Source organism: Manduca sexta, chromosome 14 (genome assembly GCF_014839805.1).
Source record: "Manduca sexta isolate Smith_Timp_Sample1 chromosome 14, JHU_Msex_v1.0, whole genome shotgun sequence".
NCBI classification, from domain to species: domain Eukaryota; kingdom Metazoa; phylum Arthropoda; class Insecta; order Lepidoptera; family Sphingidae; genus Manduca; species Manduca sexta.
The window spans coordinates 6,463,499-6,477,534 of NC_051128.1; the positions used below are offsets into that span (position 1 = coordinate 6,463,499).

A 14,036-nucleotide genomic window follows, 5' to 3' on the forward strand; every position below is an offset into this window, starting at 1 on the left:
AAAATATATCACTCACCCATTCACTTGTTCTCAGAAGTATCAAACAAAAAAAATACAACTTGATAATTATACGAAAATCCAAATAAATCACACTACAACAAAATGCACACAAGTTTACATCAGTTTTGTCACATACGAAAAGTGTTTTGTGTTATAATTATGTTAATAAAGTTTGAAAGCACTGTTCGCAGAGTGGCATGGGTAAAGCGAGCATTCCGACCGCCTGCCTGCCGCGTACTAACCAAAGCCTCGCGAGCCGACCACTATCTCCCCACACAACTTAAGGTACCTGATAACACATACCGAAGAATCATCTTCATACTCTTTTTAACCATAAAAATAGATTTTTTCGCATGAATATTAGAGTTTAAGTTTTGTTGCAGATTTTATTTTTTATTAAGCCAGCTATGCGGTCGATTGATACAATCATGGCGAAAAGTAAATGGTTCTTAATAAACGACGCAGCGCAAGCGCACTAAGTTAACCTTTTTATCGGGAGCTTTAAGCTCGCCGGTGAGTTAAATAAAGTGGTTTCTAAATATAAACGGGCTATCTAGACACGCCATTGGCAGGTGCGAGCCTACGCGTCTCGCTTTTTTACCAGCGTATCCATATTTTTTTAAAACATTTTGTGTTTTTTGAGGAGACAATTTTATAATTAAAGTTAGTGCGTTTATCGTGGCAGCGCTGTTTACCGAGAAACTGCGCTCGATAGACGACCATATCTACATCTTATCCCGTCGACTACTACTATAAAATGTTAATTAATTTTATTTATTAATATACCTCGGTGGTGTTTTGTTTTCATTTGTACAACGTTAATATGATGTTGTGCGAACAGCTATTTTTTTATTTACTTTATAATAAACCAACTAAGAAACTGTATTCGTTTTTTGAAATGTATGTTTACATTCTAAATTTGAATAAACATTTATTTATTTATTTTTTAAATTATCATACAGCAAAACCAATGGACCATAAAATTTTACGATAGTAACTCATTATATTTTCCAAAATTCTAATTCAATAACATTCTTGTTCAAAAGCTCAGTCATATCAAACTATTGACGTCGTGTGAATTGTGAAAACTGAACGTATAATTCAGAAGTGTATAATAAATAGTTAACAGTAGCAGAACAATTAAAAGCAAACTGCCTCCGCGGTCTCACGCCGATACCGTTATCATGGCGGTTAATGAAAAAGAAGAAATACTGTTTGTGGCGCATGTGCAGAACTTTAGCGAGTTAGTAATAATGGTAAAGTTTTTGTAGAAGGTCAGAATTCGTAAACAATAATGTATTTTAAATGTAAACTTTTTTATTTGCCGTCCGCAATATTTGCCCGCTTTTTTTTTATTTTTTTGAGCGGTGTTTTATAATGGAATCAATAGATATCACCTTATAGCCAGCAATTCGCATAGATCCAGAATATGCGATAATGTCGGATACCGAACAACTCAAACCACAGTCCACAATTCCTGTGGTGTTAACACTTAATACACTCTTTAATTATCCATACACAGAGTTGTGCCTTATGAGTCATTACAAAGTTTTAAAAATCTTAATACTTGTAAGAAAGTTAATTAATAAAAAAATATTTGAATTATTAATATTTAGAATTTAAATAAGAAAAACGCTGACTCTTTTAAATTAACCCTGTGATTAGACATTTTTAAATCACAGTACAATTAGTACACAGAATAAATGTACCACAATTTTCTTTACATTTTAGCACATTAAAAAAAATTCTTCTCGTCCCTATTTAGGTCATTAAGCATTCTTTTTATCCATTACTCCCTTTACGAAAAATCCTTTCTAATCTCTTCATAAGCCTTATCTCTCATCTCAGTGTCATCAACCTTTTAAGTTATCACAGGTCTATCTCACATACTTCTAAATTACGTAACTGCCGTGAGTTAATTCATACATTGTTAATTCTATACATTTTTTTAAATCCCTCATAAGTGGTTTCAAGAAAAATCATTGAGATAAGTCAATTATTATTTAAATGGCAACGTTTAAAAGCCATATGCGGGAACTTCACACTAAATTAAATAAGAATGCAACTGAAAAGACGGAGAATAAAAATAATGATCCATTATTTGGTCATAAGATGAGTAAAACGTGCCGCTATACCATCATATCTTTTAAGTCTAACAATTTAATTTATCTCAGATTAAAATAAATGTAAAAAACAATAACATAAATTTTAACCGCTGAACGATATCTTCAGGTTATTCTTGCTTTTATGTTATAAATGAATATCTATTTTAAAATACGATTTTCGCCAATTTAATTAAGAAAGATAATAAGAAGAAAGTTAAAAAACATTACGTTTTTATAACGTATTTTTTATAATCAAATACCCATTGTATGGCATTGTTTCACAGCGTTTAAAGTTCACGCCACGCGATTAATTATTCAAATTATATCATTACACCTATACATACATACACATTTATAATATATAATAATATTAGCCCTGCATTTACTTATATACTGTCTTACTGCTCGACACAGCCCTCCTTTACTACTGAAAGGGTTTAGGCCTTAGTCCACAACGCTAGTCAAGTACAGATTGACAGAATTCACATAACCTTAAAATTCTTCTAGAGGACTTCTCAGGTATGCAGGTTTCATCACGATGCTCTCCTTCACCATTAAAGCAAGCGATAATTCACAAAGAATACACATAACTATAGAAAAGTCCGAGGTGTGTGCCCTTGGGTATTGAACCTGCGGACATTCGTTTCAGCAGTCCGTTCCACTCCCAACTAGGAACGCCTCACACATTTATCGTTGAATTAAACTATAAATATATAAATCTTCTATTATGGTAGAATCTAGGTGATAATAACTTATCAAGCGACACATTCTTTAGATGGCTACTGCTTAAAAAAAAACAAAATAGATTGACTTGTCAAAGTAGCGATAGCAACATCCATAATTTTTCTGACAATTTAATAAGCATGATCACTTACCCTCAGGTTACCCACTCACTATCCTGTCTATTATTAAAAACATTATCATTAACCTGTCAAGCGCCAGGTTAATTTGTAAAATAAATTATTTAAGCACGCTAAGCATAATGTGCTATAATTTTGACGTCAACGTTCTTAATTTTGCCAAGCATTACAGAGATATCGTTGGAAAGCGCCGTGACAGTTTCCACGGCACGGTTCGGCTATTGTAATGCCGGCATTGTATGCTGCTTTAATTGTACGTTCGACTAAGTTATCGTTCGTTACGTTTTGTCCATGACTTTGTCGGATGTGAAGGTGTTTTGTTATAACGATTTTATATTTGCTAATTTTATAGTTATGACGCTATCAAGAATGATTTTAAAGACTTAAAGTATCAAATATATTTATATTTTATACAAATAAATTATAGGTATATTGATCTTTTATTTATTTAAGTGCATAACGAGACTAACACGTTCCTGTCATTCTAAGTGCAAGACTATTTCTGCCCACACACTGCACTTTACTCCGCTCAATAATAGCGAATGAGAAATAAATGTTAATTCTCATAATACAGTGCAATTAAACGTCTTTCAAAGCTGAAGGTGTCAACGTTATTTGGCAGCACAAATAACGAAGTCGTACCTACCGACTACGTATCCACACAACTATCAATCTCTTATCAAAGACAAGGGATCTGTCTTATTACCTGATAGATGTATATTCCTTTTAATAAATAAAAAAATACCGAAATGATTTGTGGGTATCTTAGACTTCGCATATGAAACTATTATAATTTGACTAAAAGGTTTTTTATCCCAGCACATCTACGTAAAAAGACAAAACCTGTTTAACGGACTTTTCAAACGGCACGTTTTATATCCTGTATCATATCGCTGGCTTACTATTACAAGGTTCTATGCTATATTTTATATGCAAATTCATATAACACATTATTCTAAGTCTTTTCCAGTAAAAAAAATCAATAATCCCCAAAGATAAGAGTAAACATAGATTTTTGCCTTTTCAAATTATATTTACAAACATGAAAATTTTAAATTTTTGCAACATAAGTAAAAATTAATATAGGAACTTGTGATAGTGAGCCAGCTATATTTTTCCATAATTATTTTATACATATGCTTGCATGTCAAATGTTTATAGATACACATATTACCCACTTCACACTGCTATACTTCTTTTGCGGCTTTTTTCTTTTTGAAAAGGATTCAGATTCTTTAAAAGATGTTGACAAACAGGTGGTCGATTATCAAAACTAAGCCATTTTTACAAAACATGTTTGAAATATTATGTTACACGTACTCTACATTAGAATAGGATAAAGTCAGAAAAAGAATGAGCATCCAGGTGAAAAATTATCAACTTTTTAGATTTTTTTTTTTATTGTTTTGAATGACGTGACGAGCTCGCCTTTTACCTGATGATAAGCGATACGACCGCCCATAAACAGTAGAAACACCATCCAACACCTTGAATTACAAATTATTGTTTGGTATTCCACTGCGCTCGACATCCTGAGACATGAGATGTTAAGTCTTATTATGTCCAGTAGTTACACTGGCTACAATTTCCTTCAAACCGAAACACAACAGTGACTACACATTGCTGCTTGGAGGCCGAAATGGACAATACTGTGGTACCTACCCAGAGGGACTCTCACATATGAGAGACCTACCGCCAATGCAAAAATAATTTAAATATAAGTAATTCAAATAAAAATTAATTTACATTTACTCATCGATCATTCATCCGTTCATACACTAGAGATGTTTTCACTTTCCCTTCAACTCTCTACATCCATATTGGAGTACAAACGCACCGCCTTGCAATTTCCTTGTGATTCAAGTATTGGTCAGCACTTGAATTGACATCGATCGATTACTCGCCGGTCGCTAAACAGACGATCGTTATCGATTCGGATACAGCAAATGTCTGTCTAATGTTAAATAGATACCGTGTTGGTTACTAAGAAATAAAGTGATTGTATGACTACGCATATATACTTATATCTGTATATTAATGTAAGGTCATGCCTTTATGACTAGATGAGACACAGTGCTCTAAAAGTACGCCCTTATTACGTCGACATACCCACGGGATATACACAATAAGTATGTTTTTTTAAACCAAAAACTAACACAAATGTTACGAGTAAAATTTAAAAACTCACGTGGGGTACCACTATAACAATACCAGACAACTCAGGTACTTTTTTCTAACGAGAAATCTCATAGAAATTATAGCCTGGGAATCAAAATTATGAGCGCAAGATTTACAGCTTCAGTAAATAAGATCGAACACATACACACAAACTCACGACCTCATTCTCCAAAAGGGTAGGCAGAGGCGCAACCAATAAACCCACTTTCCATCGTGCGTACTCCGTCCTATAAGATAATAGGTGACGAGGCTATAACCATATCGTGTACAAATTACTGATTCCAGGCTGACACTAAATAAAAAAACCCAATACCACTGTCCTGCCCGGGGATCGAATCCAAGACCCTCAGCATTACAATCGTACCGTAATGCAACAACGTAAGTCAGTTGAGAAAAAGGTGACTGACAAAACATTCACGTCCATTGCAACTTCCATTTAAACTTCGATAGGTGGCGCTATCTCCCTTATTATATTAATCTCGTCCATTATTTGACGACATGACAGAATCATAATTGTTATGTGTCATGACATCAATCAATCGGCAGATTTATGCCATGCTTTTAATCAAGCTAAATTGGGACAAACTATTGCAAAACTTGAAGCTCACTTGCGTCACTAAGGGTCAGTACACAATGAACTTATTAGTTTCAGCGACAAACAATTATCCATTAGGCTTAATAATATTAAAAAATTCTAGAAATTGAATTGTATTTAGGGCGCCACTTGTGCTTTTTCGTCTACGAAAACATTATTAATTAAATTAGTTCAATATTTTACCGCAAAATATCCAGGTATGTATTTTATTTATCATTATTATAAATACTTATGTTTATTGTATTTTGTATTATGAGCCGACTAAAGTACTATTATTTTTCTTTCCTTCTTACGGTACAGTCAAGACTAAATCAAAAGTATTTTTTAATAAATGCATACCGCAGATATTATTAGAAAAGTAATCTTCTGCAATGACATTCCGGTACTACATTAATCACAAGTCACTATTACATGTATCAATTTGCGATTTATCTTGTGGACGAGTCCTTACCGTGGCCGTTCATATTTCTCATTAATTGTCGCAACTGTGACAGTACCTTAATGGTTTTCGGATACACCATCCATCACATTTACTCGAGGCGTTTAAAATTCATATTCCAGTGACAATGTAATAATGTTCTAAATAAATCAGTTATAATGGTATTGGCAAAATTATTGTTTTAATAATATAGTTTATACTATTATTGCAAAGGGTACATACAAGTATAATAGGTTTAGATAAGTGGTGGTAGGTTTCTCATATGTGAGAGTCCGCCTGGGTAGGTACCACCGCAATTTCTATTACTGCCACCAAGCAGCAATGTGCAGTCGCTGTTGTGTTCCAGTTTGAAGGACATTGTAGCCAGTGTAACTACTGGACATAATAAGACTTATCATATCATGTCTCAGGATGGCGAGCGCAGTGGAATACCGCAATACTTTATAATTCAAGGTGTTGGATGGTGTTTCTACAGTTCATGGGCGGTCGTATCGCTTACCATCAGGCGAACGGCGAGCTCGACTCGTCATTCAAAATAATAAAATAAAAAAATAAAGATACATAGACTTTCTCACCTTCACACCCACTAGAACTCCTGTGAGCCAGGATCAACATTGAGAGGCATTTAATAACACCGCGCGATGACGTTCTGTGAGTCTAAGAACACTAATTCGTCGTTATCCCGCAACAAAATCAATCAAATATAAATATAGGGTGGAGTTGGAAATATTCTTTGTCTACTTTCCTCCAAAGCAAAGCGGGAGACCAAATAATGAACTAAGGAGACATTTTAACCTCAAGTACGTTTACGGTTAGAAAAGGCAGTTTAGACGCAATGGATATTCTTTAACACTATTGATACGATTAAATTTTTCACTAATAGGCAGTTAGCTCTCTAGGGAATAAAACAATCGCCTGAGTGCTATGGTCTGCCTTTCAATAATTAGAAAAAAGTTAATAAAGCAAATATTTAAAAAGATCATATTCGAATCTTAGGGCACTGAATTACAATTGCAATTTTTAAATATATTAAAAATCTTTATAATAAAGTATAACCTATAGTATACAGGAACTTTATAGCTTTTTGCATACAAATAGACATTACTCCATAAATATAAACTTACAAAATTACAAACCTTAGTTACCATTATATTCCAAACCTGACTTCATTATAAATTCATAACCCTTGTGGTAATAACCACGCAACACTATCTTTTAGTTGATCTCCGTCACTGTGACAGAACCCTTATCGCTATCTGGTATAGAATCGATCGCTCGCTTGATTTAGCTCTATGTGAGACCATAAATTATGTGGGTGGTACCTTATCATGGATGCCGTGAAACAAACTCTGTTTTCACATACAAAATATTTAATGAGAAAGTTATCGTTATGGAAATATATTAATTTATAATTTGCAAATTTATAAAGTACTCTATACTTGAAGAAATCTTTGTACTCCTTTTTAAGCATTGCGCGCACGGAAATTTTAAATTTGACATGAATAAAGTATAATATAAATATTAATTATTTATTTATTAATAAAACATTTATTTTAATAGTTTGCTTATATATATATTACAAAAGGGAAGCCGGTAAGAATCCGTTTATATTGAGACTTCGTCACTCATAGCTTTTGACACATTTGACAAGTCGCGTGTCAGCCCGCACCTGCATGACGAAATATTGTTTTAGAAAGGCATTTACATATATTTTAATTCAGACTAAACCGAAATGTGCGTTACAATTTTAATTTAACTTTAGTCAATAATTACACAATATATTGGAGTTCCGTAGCTCAAAATAAATTCTTATAGGATCATTTTGTCCGTCTGGCTGTTAAGACCCTTGTTCATAAGAACTCTACTGCTATGATACCTGTGGTAGTAAATTGAAATTTATATCAAATACTCAGGATTTTCTCTTTTAGCTGTGAAAAATTGTAAGTCAAAGCAATCCAAAGATATGACCGTTTATGTTGCGAATTTTATTTTTAATTTTGCGAAATCAAAGTAAAACCTGTAGGGTACTCCATGTTGCCCTAGAACTACGAAATTTAGCAAGAAGCAATGTGTAACAAAAGAAAAAATCTAAAAACCGTATATGTGTACTCTATTAAAAAAATGATATTTATTATTACAAACTTATTGTTTGCGGTTAGTGTAAAAATCGTATCTAGGCATCGAAGGGCAAAGTTAAGTTTGTAAAATTATAACTTATATTTAGCTACCTTACCTACAAACTGGTACGAAAACCTTAATGTGCGGTTCCAACTCGCACTTGTCCGGTTTTAATTATGTAATGTAAAAAATCTTACATATTTACATTCACGCATAATAGTATTTTATGTAATAGCAAGCAACAGTATGCAAGATCTGCAGCGCTCCAGTTTGAAGGACATTGACAGTAACATTACTAAGCAATAACATCTTATATTTCAGGGGCCTTATTCTCTACACGTTATTTTGACAGTGCGTAACAAGCACGTAACACAACGCATCATGTTTAAGACTATAGAAATTTGGCTTACAGAATAATATTCCACGCACATTTCTCGAAGATAACATGACACGGCCGCGTTACGCGTTTACAGTATCATACAGAATAAGGGCCCTGGATGACGAGCGAAAGACAGCGTCGTGTATACAGGACTTTCCGGACGATCAACACCTCAGTCCTCCCCGCGACCATGAAGGTGCGATCTTCAAAACGACGCAAAAAAAATATTATATCAATAAACGCAATAAAATCCGAAAAATTGTTTTATTTAAATGTTCTATGATTCATAGACACTCGTGAAGTTTATCTTCAAGCGAGCAAATCGTTCCTCCCGCTATTTAGGTATAAAACTTTAAACATAGGTACCTACCACAATCATATCAACAAATTACAGATATATCCATCGGTGAAATGAACACGTGCAATGCCCGTCGCATAGGATTATCTCAAGGTATTGTGTATCACGCGGAATGTCTTGCCGACCGCGGAGGAACTGCATATCTCACATTCATTCAAGGCAACTTATTAAATGCAGAAGAAAAATCATATTTGTAAAGGCCAAAGTAGGTAACACGTCGGGACTTAGGACTTTAAAGATCGAAAATTAAAGGCTCATTGTAGTGGAAGTTGTCAAATCGTGGGTATATCTACAAGAAAAACATTTTGTACTGTCCCACTGTTGGAAATAGACATTGGAGACTCTCAAATTTTTTGAATATTCCTAATTGTGCAAGTTTTATGATTTAGTTTTTAATTAAAAATAGTAGGTATACTAACTATTTTTTATTAGACTGTATTTGCCACATAGTAATATGTTTTAAATACAGTCATAATGTTAAAAGAAGGTATTAAATGTTTTTTTATAATATTTACTTCTAACATTATTCTATTAATAGATTGTATTTTACGATGTTTGCTAAACGTAAACTACACATAATCATATGCATTAAGGTACTTTTATATCTACCAAGACCATAAAAAATCTCTATCGCATATTTAATTTGCGCAATATATTAAGTATAATTGCTGTTAATAAATATTTTTGCTATATTTAATATTGTTATAAATGAATACAATCCGAGTAACGCGTGTTAAATCAAATATGCCCACATAATGAATGAATTAAGATAATATAGTTTCCAAGAAATTCCTGACAAACATCGACACGAATACCACGCAAGTTCATTAAACCTGTAAGACAGAACAAGCACAAAATCGTGAACCAAAATTTGCATAACGTTAAAAATGTAACCAAAATGAGACGATATGGTACTATCCTTATAAGCCATCTCGATCTTGCGACCCCGAAAAAGCCAAAATAGCATATCTGATGCCTTAAAAATGTATAATCCTGAGATATATTTGCACCTTACTAGCTTGTTGACGTTAATACTTCGGGGTACCCAGCGTCGCAACATCCAATACGATATCTTGCAATCCGACCACTGAGCATATAATAACTTTAACTGAATAGATAATAAATATTTCACTGCGATCTCTTAAGAATGGATTTGCATCGAAACTGCCAATTTGTTTCTCACGCTTGGAATTGTGAAATGCATCATCTTTAGACCCTAGTGGCTAGTAAAGGGTCAGAATTGGCTGTAAAATTAATTCTTTGTTTTTTGTTATAGTGCGGTAGGACTGTATATTTTATTTATAAATATATTTTATCCCGAGGCGACGTATTTACGATTGTTACTTTTTTTTTAATACGTACATGACAAAATGACCCCACTGTACCTGATGGTAAGTAGAGTGACGTCCAATATAATGCCTATTGACGAGAGATGATTACCCATTGGTAGTCGACATAATTATGCCGGCCGGTTGGAACTGAATGTGCACAGGCTGATCCCGGAACGCGACACACTATGGCGGGTTTTAAGACCTTTAGTACGATGGTTGCTATCCGGATATAAAATATATCCAACTACCAGCAAACTTACTACTGCTACCACTCGCAGAAATTAACCAGTTTCAAAATTTCATATTTTAAAATAAAAAAAAAATCTCGACCACGTTATTCAATAAAATGAATAAAATATGATACCGACAAAAACAAGTATTTTCGATATGTAATAAATTACTTAAATATTGAGTAACGATGTAAAATTAACAAATCTTCAAATACCGGTATTGTTTCACAAACAATAGGGGACCGGCCTATGCTTGATTTTGTACATTACTCTATATGTAATGGTTAATAATACGAAAAAGAAGCACTCCTGCGAAAATTGCATCACAATTGGTTAAAAAATGAGCGAGTAATTCATATTTAAAATATTGTAACGTACAGAAGTGGGCGCGATGTGGGGATATCGCTTCATCTCTTTTTTTCGCACGCGTCGTAATTCCCGGTGACGTCACATGTGGATATTTCGTCTCTTTTCTGTTTCTTGTTAATTACCCCTTCCACCGAAATTCAAAGACTTATAACTTGTTGATTTTTTGCCGGATTTTAATAATTCCTTCTGTGTTATAATTTATATTATGTAAATATTTGATAATAGTAAAGAACAAAAATAAGTCCGGTACCCTATTCGTCTCGATGGTTTCCTAACACAGTGCAATAAAACCTCTACTATAATTGCCTTAAAACGAACTTCCATATACACATATTATGCATCTGCACATATTATGCATCTACTCATATTATGCATCTACATACCTATGAATCGTTTTTTCGCCATTTTAGAGCAGGCCGACATACGCACCTAAATCACGAATAACAATACTAATTACAATAATTAAATCCAATAAATACATACAAAAAAGACATTTCGATTTGATTCATTAAGTAAAACTGAGGAGTTTTATTTAAATTAAAAACGTTATATAAAGGACTATTACAAAAAAATCTCCGAAAATCTTTATTATTCTTCGTCTAATACCGTATTTACATGTACTTTTTTACCGATCAAATAAAATAAACTAAACACTAATTTAAACCATAATAATTGCCTACAAGCAATTGCAATTTCCCTGAATCTGCTCATTAAGACTCGAGGCACATTTGCGTACTAGTCGGTGAATAAAAACTGTTAATTATTGAGCACCCCGACATTAGTTTTATGAAGATAGCCAGTTAAACTTACGTCACTTTACGAGCCATGCGTGGTTCGTTTTATTGCAATTGGTGGTAACGTGGGGCCTTTAATGCGTAGGTCAGATACAGGCCGATACAAAGCTTTGGGTTTTGTTTTGAGTGAGCAAATATGTCATAAAATATATAAAAGTTTACTTTAAAAAGTCAAATGTGAAATGTTTAAAAAGTCAAAATTTCACCCTTCGCCACTGCTTTATAGCATCAGGTTTTGTCCGCCCGTCGGTATTAAATGTATATCAAACACTTGGAATTTTGGTCTCTTTCAGCAGTAAAAAAATTAAATTTATAAGTCAACGCGATCGCGAGCGCGCGATATGATCGTTTATGTTGCATATTCTGCGATTTCAGAAGGGAATCAATACCTATAAAGTACTTCCCGTCGATCTAGAATCAATAAAATGACTGCACCAAATTCGAAAAAATAGTCTCAAAATACAATCTTCGTAACAAAGCTTTGAAGTATTTTCAATAAGTTTTCCGGAATCAAAATCTTCATTTGTGTGTTCCGGAATCTGTGTATATGGTTCCAAACAGCCTGGTATAATGTCTGGCGAGGGTTAATCATCTGTCGTCAGTCGACACACTAACTAAACCCTACTCCACTTACCAATAGGTTCAGTGGGGTCACTTAGCCGTGCCCGAAAAAACCTTTCAAAGAAACACCTTACAAAACGATACTATATGCTTCCGAAATTTTTATATTTATTTGCATATTAGACGTACAATAATTGTAACATTTTCATGCGAATGCAAATTTAAGGGCGTTATTTTAAGAACAATTATCTATTAATATAAAAATAGGATAACAAAAGTATTACATATTGACATTTTTAATTATTTGCTTAATAGTACATACGGTAATTGCTGTTGTTACATTTTTATATGCTTGCAAATTTTAGGGCGCTATTTTAATAACAATGATCTATAAATATAAAAATAGAATCACAAAAGGATTACGTATTGACATATTTACTTAAATACCTCTATCTATCTACAATGTATGTAATAAAGCCTACTGTATGTCTCTCGTAAGCGTCGTCTGGTCAAGGCTCAACAAATCTTTCTTCCGGTTCACGCTGTAATTAACTATTGAAATATAATTGATCAACTCCTTGGTACCTTGACTTGAGTTACTTAAACGCTGCACGCAACATCTTCCCGAGTTATAAAATTTACTTACTTTAATCTCATAGGTGTTACTGTAGTGCGGAATTAGTTTCTATTGTTTCTGAATATGATCAGTATGCCCACTACGCAGTGATCGTATTGCCTTTATTCTCTGGAGATTCTTGGATACCGGAATATCATTATTAAATATCAAAGTGGGTATTTTGGGCTTTGTCATTTTAGGGGATGTTGCCATTGACAATCAACGCTTGCTTTAGATTGGTAAATTTCTCTTATAGACATCACAGACATACATCACGCCCGAACAGGTAGACAGAAGTGCTAATGAAGTGGGCATCCACTTTTCGCATTGTGTGTTTCGTCCTAAGATGGGATGGGTTGAGCCAACGCGATATCGGTCACAAATACCAGACTCCAGGCTGATATTTACAAAAACCCAAAATTACTTTGCCCGACCTGGGATTCGAATCCGGAACCTCAGAGCGGAATAAAACCGAATAGAACTAGGCTACCAAAGCAGTCTTATCATTAGGTTAAATAAAAACAAATCAACCATCTCTTGTTGGCCAACGTGACGGAAAGGCCTAAGCACGTAAAAAATCAATATTAGTGAGAGATTCGTATCCAACAATGAGATAGTGTATACAATTATGGACCTTATCTGCGAATGATGACATCATGGACCACCATGGGAAGTCGCAGAAAAGTCCTGGCAATCATTAATACTTAAAATAAAGAAACAAATTTCTCCGAATTCGATAGCAAGTGTCTAATTATGAATAATTGTCTGAGCCCCGGCCAATACCCTTGATATATCTCTTATTATACCATCGGAATAAATCACAAAATTGCATCGAGCACGCGAGCTGTCGATTCATATTTTTTTACATTTTCACATGCATGGAACAAGTGACTTCCAAGTTAGTAGAAATCAACTTAATGTTTAAAACAGGAACAAGTGCCAGTGGACTTGCGCTCCAAAGTTTCCATACAGTTATATTAGAGCTATGTAAGAATATATTTAAGTGCAAAATTAACAAACTTAACTTTGCCGTTCGATCCCCAGATTCGGTTATTGCACCAACCGCAAACAATAAGTTTGTAATAGTAAATTCGCATATTTTT

General features: G+C 33.8%; 1 protein-coding gene across 2 annotated transcripts in view; it reads right to left on the reverse strand.

The window, feature by feature from the left end:
* LOC115456135 (serine/arginine repetitive matrix protein 2) overlaps positions 1–14,036 on the reverse strand; it is a 127,503-nt gene that overhangs the window by 51,171 nt on the left and 62,296 nt on the right. The gene's annotated exons all lie outside the window — the stretch shown is intronic.